General features: G+C 39.7%; 1 long non-coding RNA gene across 1 annotated transcript; it reads right to left on the bottom strand.

Annotated features, from left to right (window-relative positions):
* Nucleotides 1–957: 957 nt before the first annotated feature.
* Nucleotides 958–6,984, bottom strand: LOC138173430 (uncharacterized). The gene is made up of 4 exons (XR_011171388.1): nucleotides 6,609–6,984; nucleotides 6,374–6,512; nucleotides 6,146–6,274; nucleotides 958–1,496 (listed from the first exon to the last, which is right to left on the bottom strand). It is a non-coding gene; the product is annotated as an uncharacterized lncRNA (long non-coding RNA).
* Between the last annotated feature and the right edge of the window lie 1,802 nt (nucleotides 6,985–8,786).

Here is an 8,786-nt window from a genome sequence, read left to right as displayed (position 1 = left end):
CCTCATGACCTGAGATGCCTCCTTCTTCCAGGGACTTATTTTTATAAGGCTTGATACCAGATTTGATGCTTGAACATTTTTGAGGGACTATACAAAGTATAGAATCACATTGGTTGATAGATCTCACTTCTTGACCAAAAATGATGCATCAGCCATAAATGGTATGTGGGCAGGGGCATCTCCACTGATTAAGTGGTCATAAGATGGTCACCTGTTCATGTTAGACAAGAGAGATTGGTCTGGAGATATAAAAATAAGTTGGGGGATTTTCCATGTAATTGAGTTACCTTTGCCACATTGGGCTTGTTCACCATAACAAAGAAAAACAAGAATAGAGGGCCTCTAGTTAGCTTCCTATAATTGAGCAAGTGAATTTACAATCTGCAGTTCACAGCTCTGAGACATAATATGCATAACTCATAAACACTATTCCTATGGATTCATATCATACTGATTAGTCCTGGTTGGAATAAAGTAGGGGTCCAAATGAATAATTTCTCACACAGGTTCAGTTCTGGGGCAGCCTGACCTTTAAAAGACAAGATCAGATTTAGGTTATTGTTTTTGGCCTCTCTCTGGTTCATGATGTCCCCACCTCAGAGCCCTACGGACAGTCTTTTTAAAATAAAGCTTAGTCTTTGGCTCATGTCTAGGGTCCACCAGAAAGAAATTAACAGAGTTAATCACCTAAAGAAGCACATGCTTTTCTTGCCTTGTTTGAACAATCCTCAAAGCTGCTAAAGAAGTTGATGTCTCTCAATGAAAGTATGAGGGAGACCTTGAAGAGTCCCAACATGCTCACAACAGGAGCAGACACAGACACAGACACACCCACTCACCCACCCAAAAGGACAGAATGACTTCTTACTTCTTGTTAAAACTGCTGTTTTCCCTAGAATGTGTCATTTGGAGTGGTTAGTGTTCAAGCTCAGCTCCACATATGATTCTCTATGTTCCCATTCATGATACATGTATGCTGAAATCTGACCCCTTCTGTATAAAGGATTTTGCAAAACAAGGGGTTTTAGAAAATATTTTTATTTCCACCATAGTAAACTACTTCCAATTGCTATAATCTTGAGCAATTGGGAGAAAAGCTATTTGCAAATGATATTATTATCAATTGATATTATTATTAACTGAAATTACATTGTGTTATTACTGTTTGTTTTTTATTGGTAATTTGGAAAAACTAACTTGTCACATCAACTTCATAGCAGAAGAATTAGGAAATACAAGTAGCAATTTAAACAGCACCCAAGCAATTGGCTTAAGTATTTCTGATTGCATAGTATTTCATATTTCATTTTTCTCATATACAATTCTTCATAATTCCAGTAGGTGGTATACTTGAATCAAAGCTGTTACTAAAATTTTATATTTAAATGAATATAGGCTCCGTTTTCCCTTCAAGCCCAGGAGGTTTTTATGCTTATGTTTTTCTTCTTTCCTTTTGCCTTCAGTCATGATTAGGACTAATGGCAACTTCAGAACCTCTGTAACAAGGGAAATAAAGCACATATATGTTTATAGTGTAAAGAACTAAAAACTAGGAGTCAGAATAGTTTGGTTCTATTTTGGAGTCTGTCACTAATCGAATGTTTGAATTTAGACAAGTCTTTTAATGTCTTTGAGTTTCAGTTTTCCCATTTACAAAATCAGGGAGATGGACAAGATGATCTTAAAGGTCCCCTCCCACTCTAAAATTCTGTAATTCAGTATATCCAACAGGAAGTAGACATAATTTTTGTTCTTTGAGAGAGCTAGCTGGGGGAAAATTGGCATAGTTCTCTTGTAGCCAGATGATCCATTCATCCCCTTGAACATTCTTCCTCAGAATGCTGTGCAAACCAGCCAGATAGACAATTTATCAGGGGAGGGACACTCATCCCCCTCACTCCCCCATTCTACAATGAGAAAATGGTTATATATCATTTTATCAGTATGTTTTCCCTATGCACAGTTAGAATCAAAATGCTTAATTCCAAATGAACAGAGTATGTGAGGGAGGAGGAGGGTGAGAAAGTGTGCTTTGCTGGAAGAAATCAATGTCTTGTCCATTTGATGTGGAGGAATCTATATCAAGACCCTCACTCACAATAAAAATATCTTGATAAATTGAATCTGTCAAATGGAACTCTGCTCTAATCTGCTGTTATCATAGTCAAGTTTTAAATCCACAGTACCTTAGGTTATAAATTAAATGTCAAAAAGAATTAATTTGCCATATGAAACATGAACTAGAGGACTGTCCTTTGGAGAAGACCTGACAGCTTTATGTATGTCATATTGTCATCTGCTAAAATGACCTGTACATGGTAGAAATTCTTATTGTGTGAGATTGCTTTTAGTGTCATCTGGTTAATTTTTAGTTCTAAAAGAATAAAAACTTTAAATGGCTTTAAAAAAAACCCACTTGCATTTAAGTTGTATTAACTGTGGTATGCAGAGCCATTATTAGAAATTCTGGTACTCAGATAAATAAATGCAGAAAAGACTTAAGGGAGACTTTTTAGAGGAACAAGACTTTCATTGGGGAGGAGTGGGAGGAGAGAGAAACCGAAGGGCATACCAAGGCTGCTATTGAGGAGGCCACCCCTGGGGAAGAGAGCAAGTTAGAGAGAGTATTTTACCTATTAAATATGATTGGGATCCCACCTTGGCCAGTTGCCAGAGCTAGTGGTCAGAGTGCAGAATTCAGTACTCCCTGGTTAGGTGTGTTTGTACCAGAGGAGAAGCAGTCTAATCTATAAAGATTCTGACTTCTAAACAATTCCCCAGACCCTCTCTCCTTCCAACTCCAAGGAGAAGAAAAGGCTGGGGGAATGGAGGTTGTCTGTGGAGGTGGGCAAAAATATTGCAATAGTTATCTCCTTTGACCCTGGGATGTGAGAAAGTATTTGTGTGGCATCAAGCTGGTCCCTGGACCCCTGAAGACAGGGATAGTCTATCAGGAGTTGGCTGCCCAGGGGTAGGCAAAGGGCATGAAGTGGTTTTATATTAGATGTGGTGGTTCTATGGGATGGCGCAAAGGACCTCAAGATGTAAGAGGACCATGAGGGGAAATAAATTAATCCCTCATGGGAGACATACTGGGTCAAAGCCCTGGTTACCCTGCCCAACTTGTGACTCTGGTGGCATATAAAGTAAATGCAGGTGATACATGTGCTTTCTGTGTCCTTTAATACCTGTAGGGTTTGTGATTTCATCTATGTGATTACTCTACCCACTGATGTAGATTTCAGCTTCTCAGTGACTTAATAGTCTTTGAGTGGTACATAATGCATTACTTGGCATCAGTCTGCTCCACCTTCATTTAGGGCACTTCATTTAGTAGATGGTTAATAAATAAATATTTGTTGAATTAATTACTTAATTCAGTAAAAGTTGCCACTGGTCTTTTACAGAAATACTGAAGTAACATTTTTAGCAAAAAACAATCACTGTACCTTTGTTATTTTGCCAAATGACACACTTCATTTTGCTAGTATAGAAACAATTTTGTGTGGAAAAATTGATGGAACAGAGCAGGAAGTTCCATGGAAGTTAGCTATAAAACAAACTTTAGAGTTTTCAACCTGTGGACGATGTTTTAACTTACATTTAAAGTTTGCTGTTTGCTACTGAATACCAGTATGCATTAAACTGCAATTGTTATTTATAACTCATAATAATTATATTTTAATTTGTGCATTACATGGCAAAACCAGAAATAATGGATGGAAGTTACAAACTTAAATTTAGGTTCCAAATAAAGGAGGGAAACCTTTCTAACAATTACATCTGTCCAAAAGTGGAATGGGTTGCCTCAGGAGGTAGTGGTTTCCTTTTCACTAGGGGTCTTCAGGCAAAAACTGGGTAACTAATAGTTATATTGTGTACACTAGAGAGTCTCTGAGGTCTTTTCCAGTTCTGGAAACTCTATGAATAGCATAATGGCCATAATCCAGAAAGAAAAGTTTCATGGGAGCAAAGTTCTAGAACTTTTATAGCTTGAAGATCATAGTACTTTGCTTATATTATCCCAATTCAGTCTCACAACAATCCCATGAGTTTCTGCTATGTGCTTCTCCATGTGCTAGGAGTGTGGAGAGAATGTGTGAGGGCAGCATATAAACCAGTGGTTTTAGCAATATTTGAGAAGTGGTTAATACCCTGGACAGGGAGAGCTACTGGCTTGGTTCAACATTAAGCCTGTCTACTATAGGTCCTTTATGGATCTGGCTACAATTTGCTTACCTTATATTGTGCCATGGTAATTAGAATATAAGATACTTGAGGATGATGGGCTACTATTAGTCACTGGTAAATTAATCAGGACTGATGGGATGGTATCTTTAAGTGGTTTGCATTGTTTGAAGAAAAAAAAGTTATTCAGATAACTTCTGACATGATACTTGGACCTACTCATTTCAGGCATCTTGTAATCTACCCTGTTGCTGAACCCTTTTCTTCATAAGATATAGCATCCCTCCAGACCAGCCTGCAGAGACTACACACCACTTACCTGGGGCAGTTAATCCATTCAGTTTTGCAAATCTACTGTTTCTTTAGGTGAATGAATACAAACTCATAAGACCAGTTAAATCTAGTCAGACTAGTACCATCCTTTGCTTCTCATTCTATCCAGCTAAATATCCAGGAAAATAGTGCCTATCCAGGCATCTTATCAGCTGCCCAGTACAAGCATTACTATTGGAAAGGGTGTAACAACTGCCTTGTAGTTCCATTTATAATCTCTGTGACATCCCAGATGAAAACTTCCCTGCCCTGGTACATGGTAGATGCTTAATAAATGTTTGTTGGCTGACTGACTGCTTCCTTCCTTCCTTCCTTCCTTCCTTCCTTCCTTCCTTCCTTCCTTCCTTCCTTCCTTCCTTCCTTCCTTCCTTCCTTCCGTCCTTCCATGACAACTGAGAGTTGCTGAGCTAGAATTGAATGCCCAACTCTGTCCTTCTTCTTGAAAGTGGGAGAGCTGTGTTGAGTTTCCTTCTGAGAGCTATATAGGGGGAATGGTGGTTGCCTGCTTCTCCATCCAGTAAGTGATAGTTTCAAGTGCATATCCTGCCTAGACAAGATTGTACTTGGGTGGGAGCCATCTTTCTTTTATGTTTCCTTCCTTCAGTTGGTGACTCAGCAGAAACCTCTATGTAGAAGGCAATGATCTTGGGAATTTGGAAGATCTAGAAGTCCCACCAGAGATCTCATCAGTGATCAGATGGTGGCAGAAGCATATGCCAGAGATGCTTGATGCATTTGCATCAGGAGTGGACAGACACTTGAGAAGATTGCTTTAGGGAGCAGGAACTCTCACAATCATTTGTAAAGTGCTGGCTATGGACTTAACAGAAAGATATACTCTTCGATCTCAGCTGCCCTTTCCTTCCTTGTAATTCCCTGCTCATCTAGCAGGGAACTACATATAAGAGGAATTTGGTGATTACTCTACAAAGGAAGAAAGGGATTCTCAATGCCAGGAGTTGCAAGGTATCCCTTTGACCCACAAGTACCTCACTACCTTTGTACTTTAAGTTTGAGCCAATTCTCTCCTGGGTGCTCATGTATGTGGGGAGAGTATGCCCCATGTTTGAGGGGAATGTTTGTGCCACTTGTTGCTATGTTTTTTCAATCTATCCCTTTTCTAAAAGCTAATGAAGCTAACCTGGTGAGTGTTAATGGAGAACACACCAGTGGGAGCTCAAGAGCTATAGTACAAGAAGTATAGCCCCTCCAGGCTTCAGGGAAATGCAAGTTAGTTCTTTTCTTACAAAAAACCTGTACTCAACCTTAATAGTAACTTTCTAAGCACTACCCTTGCTATTCAAATGGAAGCAGTTCTGCTTCCTGGCATGGTGATGGTAGACTGTCTAGGTTTCAGAGGCATACAACGAGATCAGCACAATGGCTCTGTTAGACCTTCAGCTTTGTAGGCAGGCTAATTTTAATTGTCTCAGGTAGATTCTGAAGATCACCTGGCAAGATAAGGTACTGGACACTGAGGTCCTCTCTCAAGCTGAACTGCCAAGCATTCATACTCTACTACAGAAAGCACAACTCTGATGAGCTGGTTACTTTGTTTGAATGCCAAATGTACATTTGCCTAAAAGACTATTTTACAGAGAACTCATGCAAGGCAGGCACTCACATGGTAGTCAGAAGAAACGATACAAGGATACTTTCAAGGTCACTCTGAAGAACTTTGGAATCGAATGTGAAACAGGAGACACTGGCAAAGGACCACCCAGCATGGCATACCCACATCAAAGAAGGTGCTCTGCTTTGTGAGTGAAGCAGAATTGCAGTAGGTCAAAAGAAATGTGAGATGCATAAATTTAGAGACATCTCCACTACAAAATGTTCATATGGAACGTACCTGACCTGAGGTAGAGGCTTCCAATCTCATATTTGTCTGATCAGCCACTGTTGGACACACTGTACCTTGACCCCAGCCAAGTGATGTCATTTTGGTCCTCTTCAAGAATGAAAGACAACAACCAGCCAACCAACCTTTGCTATAGAGAAGATATATTATTAGAGCACCCCTGTGAAGAAACCACCTCAAATAAGTAAAATAACTTGATCTTCCCTAGGGCTCTCAAATAATTCACCTTTTAAAGCCTTAAAGTTATGTAGTAGTAACATAAAAATCAATTAGATTAATGGTTGGTTTATTAGTAGAAAACTCCAAGATCTCCTGGGACATATGCATTATTTCAGTGGAGTTGAGAGTGCTTTGCCTTTTAGCTCACCAAGAGTCACTGCCCATCAGTGGCTGCTCGATTTTCAGCAGCTGCTGTTTGGCAAGAAGCTTGCTCAGAGAAAAGAATGTTAAAGAAGTGCTGTCAGCACCAGCTGACTCTGGTGGCTCATCCTCAACAGAATACTCCTGGATTGGCCCTGTGGGGCATGATAGCAGTTAGTCACAGACATTAGTGACAAAGTGTAAGGTGCTCTTTCAGCGGCAGTTCAGCCGTTGCCATTGTATGTGGGAGCACAGCTTCTCAGATATAATTAGAACCTTCTCTACAAATATGCAAAGTAAGTTGAGTATGCAGCCTCTCCCATGGTGTGACTTTAGTGCTACCATGATGTCCCTGCCTTCCCCCAAGTATCTCTTTCAACTCTCACTCTCTGTATTTATCTCATCTGCTACTAATAGACCTGAAATTATAAACACCCAAGTCACTTCTTGAGTTTAAATAACAAAAGAAAAGATATCTTCAAAAGGTTGCTGTTCACATGTATTTGTGTTATCTAGGAGGGACAAGGGAATATGGGAGATGTGCAGTTGTTTCAGCCGTGTCTGCCTCTTTGTGACCTCATTTTGGAATTTTCTTTGCAAAGATACTGGTATAGCTTGCCATTTCCTTCTCTAGCTCATTTTATAGATGAAAAACTGAGGCAAAGTTAAATGACTTGCCCAGGGTCACACAACCAATAAGTGTCTGAGGCCAGATTTGAACTCAGGAAGATGTTTCTTCCTGTTTTCAGGCCTACCACTTTATCCACTGCAACAGCTGCCTTGGGCATAACATTAGCTGCTAATAAACATTAATTGCCTATTAGTTGCAAGTAAAGATTAATTATCAGATCAGCCAGTTATCAATTAGGAAAGTGTGACCATGATGTGTTGGGAAAGCATATAAATGTTTGTGCAGTAAAAGGGCAGGATATGAGAGGTAAGGAAAGAATGGATGACTACCTGGCAAGGGAAGGCCCAGATATGGTGGTACAGTGGGAATGTTGAGGGCAATTGTGAGATAGCATGAGATCACTCAACTACAAAATTTGGCAGGGTGTTGTTAGGCCTGTGATGAAATGGTATGTCTTATACTTTTTTACTTATAATTTTGATTCTTCTGAGATGGTGGTCTTCCATCATTTTCAATTATAGAACATCACCAGGATAATATTTATATGAAAGAAATAGACTTTCTGGTAGTGAGAAGATTAGGATCATTGAAAAAGATCTGGGGGTTTAGTGGATTGAAAGATCAATGAGTCAGCAGTGTGATGTCAGTCAAAAAAAGCTAATGCAACATTGGGCTACCTTGAGATAAATTGCTTCTAGGAATAGGAATGTTATAGTCTCACTCTATTCTGTGCTCCTCAGACCTCATCCAGAATAATGTATTCATTTCTGGATGCCACAGTTTAAGAAGGACATTAATAATCTGGAGCCTATCAAGGGCAAGAAGAATGGTGAAGAGCTGTGTGTTCATATCATAATGGTATTGGTTGAAGAAATTGGGCATGTTTGGCCTGGAGAAGAGAAGCCTCAGGAACAGAATTGCTAATTGTTTTAATGTATTTGCAGGGTTGTCATGAAGGGATTAAATTTGTGCTGTTTGATCCCAAAGGACAGAATCAGGAAGGGGGGGGGGGAGGGGGGGGGGGAGGGGGGGGGAGAGGGAGAATCTGCAAAAAGGCAAATTTAGGTTTGATGCCAGGAGAAATTTTCCAACAATTTGAGCTGTATAAAAGTGAAATGGGCTGCCTTGAGAAGTGTTGGGTTCCACCTCCTTGGAAGTCTTAAAAAAGAGGCTGGTCAAGCACTTATCAAGTATATTAGAGTGGGGATTCCTTTCATATGTTGGTTGGACTAGGTAGAAAACTTCTGAGGTCATCTCTTCTGTCTCTCAGATTCTGTAATTCTGTGAAAGTATTGTATAATTTCCCAGTTTGATCTCTTTCTGTCAGCTCATTGTACATCTAGTTCTTGTTTATGGTATCAGTAATGATGGACTGGCTCATCTGACCCTGCGGTAAAGTCTGAGAAATAAATT

This window comes from Petaurus breviceps, unplaced genomic scaffold (assembly GCF_028583685.1).
Source record: "Petaurus breviceps papuanus isolate PSGF00001 unplaced genomic scaffold, PetGlider_PUasm1.0 582, whole genome shotgun sequence".
In the NCBI taxonomy this organism is placed as follows: Eukaryota; Metazoa; Chordata; class Mammalia; order Diprotodontia; family Petauridae; genus Petaurus; species Petaurus breviceps.
The sequence above is the reverse complement of the archived record's forward strand: the minus strand, read 5'-3'. Positions and strand labels throughout refer to the sequence as shown.